This window comes from Schistocerca serialis, unplaced genomic scaffold (assembly GCF_023864345.2).
Source record: "Schistocerca serialis cubense isolate TAMUIC-IGC-003099 unplaced genomic scaffold, iqSchSeri2.2 HiC_scaffold_1165, whole genome shotgun sequence".
NCBI classification, from domain to species: domain Eukaryota; kingdom Metazoa; phylum Arthropoda; class Insecta; order Orthoptera; family Acrididae; genus Schistocerca; species Schistocerca serialis.
The window spans coordinates 22501-25000 of NW_026047365.1; the positions used below are offsets into that span (position 1 = coordinate 22501).

Below are 2500 nucleotides of genomic sequence, written 5' to 3' on the forward strand. Positions count from 1 at the left end.
CACGCAGGGCAGGCATGGTGGTATTGCCTGCTGTGAAGGTGACATTGCTGTCCACCTTCACCTTCTTCTCGCGCCCTGACGCGACTAAGGCGAGGGTGAAACACTTCCGGGCGTTGATCTGCAGCCCCAGGTGGGCGAGGGCTGCGGTAGCTGCGTCGATGAGGGACTGCAAGCCCCTCGGGGTCGCTGCAAACAGCAAGACGTCATCTGCAAAGGCCGCAGCGTTGACTCTGCGACCGAGGATCCGAGCTCCGATGTGGGAGGGCAGTTGGCCTAAAACGTAGTCCACCGCAAAGTTGAACAGGAGGGGGGAGAGGGGATCGCCCTGGCGAACGCCCCGTGCTGGCTGCACAGACACGCCCACGCCGGCGCCGTCCGCTATCACTGTCGTGCTGCCCTCGTAGCACCGCTCGACATACTCGACAAAACAATCCGGCAGGCCATGCGCCTTCAGCACGGGGCGAAGGGCAGCATGATCTACCGAATCGAATGCCTTAGATACGTCGATCGATGCCACAAAGACAGAGCGGCAGGAGCGAACTGCGTCGGTGAGAGCAGTGTCCAAGATGAAGGTATTTTCCAACATCCCATCCCGAGGGATGAATGCCCGCTGACGTTCGTCCACAGCACATGCGCGCATCAGGCGTGACGCGAGAACCTTGTGAAAGGTCCGCGCCAACACCGAGCAGACCGTAATGGGGCGAAAGTCAGCGGGGGATGTTGGTGCAGCCGTCTTCGGGAGAAGGGACGTTCGCGCGCGAAGCAGGCGTTCCGGAAGGGCGCGGGCCAGAAGGAAGAGATTCATCACTTTCACCAGGACTTCGTGCGGCAGGCGCCGCAACTCCGCTGGGGTAAGGCCGTCCGGCCCGGCTGCTGATCCCCTGGGCGGCAACGCGGCGGCGACCTCCTCATGTGTGACCGGCCCCCATAGGCACTCGGGAGCGACAGGCTCCGAGTGCGGGAGGAGGCGGTCACGAATGAAGCCCGCGGTGGAGATGGGCTTCTTGGTGAAGAGGTCCGCCCAGAAGTCCAGCAGACCAGGGATGGCAGGTGGCGGCTGGAGCAGGGTGCCATCCAAGAGGCCGCGCACGCAACGTGCACGCGACCGTCGGAAGGCATCCTGCGTTCTCGCGTACTCCCAGCGGCGCCGCTTGCGCTTCTGCGTCGGCGGCGCGGCAGGCGGCCGCTTCGATGGTTGGCGCGGCCGCTGTGTCCTGGTGATCGATCTCTCCCCTCTGGACCCGACCGACGCAAGGGCATCCGGGAGCATGCCCAGGATGACATCGGGCGGCGTGCCCCGCCCCAGATCTATGACACGATCCAGGGCAGAGAAACGCTGGGCGGAAGCGGGTAGCCCCGCCAGATGCTCCCAGATGGCGGCGTCAGTCGGCCCCTCCGGCGGCGGCCCGGTGGTGTCGGCCGCGAAGTCCTCGGCTGCGTCGACGGGCGGCGCAGCGGCCTCGCCCGCGTCAGGCAGCGGGCTCGCTGCTCCCCGGCGGGACGCCGGCTCTTCCCCCCGACCGATCTCAAGCGCCTCCATGAATTGGCGGACAAGCTGCTTGTGGGCAGCTTGCCGCCGTCGGCACTTGATTGCCTCAAGCGTTCGGTCGGGGAACATCCTGATGAGCTCTTGATTTACAAAGAAGAACCGGGCGTCCCTCTCGAGGAACAGTTCGGCCTCCGCCTTGGCGAGCGACAGGACTTCTTCCTCCGTCCACCTCGCGCGATGCCTCTCCGTGACGATCTCCGCGTTGGCGGCCGCAAGGTGTTGGCGGCGGCGATGGACCCCGAGACCGTTCTTGGTGGTGAAGCTGCGGTGGCACTCACTACAGGCGTATACAGCTGCAAAAGTTACAAGATTTTCGGCACGGCCGGTTGGCCGGCTAGGTGCTGGGGGAGTTGGGGTGGCACCTTCAGCGGAAGGGCCACCACTTTTTCTCTGAATACTGCCCCCAACTAAAAAAAGGGATAGTGCCTTAAGAGAGTCATAGTTACTCCCGCCGTTTACCCGCGCTTGCTTGAATTTCTTCACGTTGACATTCAGAGCACTGGGCAGAAATCACATTGCGTCAACACCCGCTAGGGCCATCGCAATGCTTTGTTTTAATTAGACAGTCGGATTCCCCCAGTCCGTGCCAGTTCTGAGTTGATCGTTGAATGGCGGCCGAAGAGAATCCGCGCACCCGCGCGCCCCCGGAGGAGCACGCTAAGGCGGACGCGGCCTCGCAGCAAGGAAGATCCGTGGGAGGCCAAGGCACGGGACCGAGCTCGGATCCTGCACGCAGGTTGAAGCACCGGGGCGCGAACGCCGCGCAGGCGCGCGCATCCTGCACCGCCGGCCAGCACGAGGCCAACCAACGGCGAGAGCAGACCACGCCCGCGCTAAACGCCCGCACTTACCGGCACCCCTACGGCACTCACCTCGCCCAGGCCCGGCACGTTAGCGCTGACCCACTTCCCGACCAAGCCCGACACGCCCCGATCCTCAGAGCCAATCCTT

The 2500-nt window shown here is 64.2% G+C and overlaps 1 pseudogene; it reads right to left on the bottom strand.

The window, feature by feature from the left end:
* The window catches only part of LOC126433442 (large subunit ribosomal RNA), a 7706-nt pseudogene that overhangs the window by 2847 nt on the left and 2359 nt on the right, over nucleotides 1-2500 (bottom strand).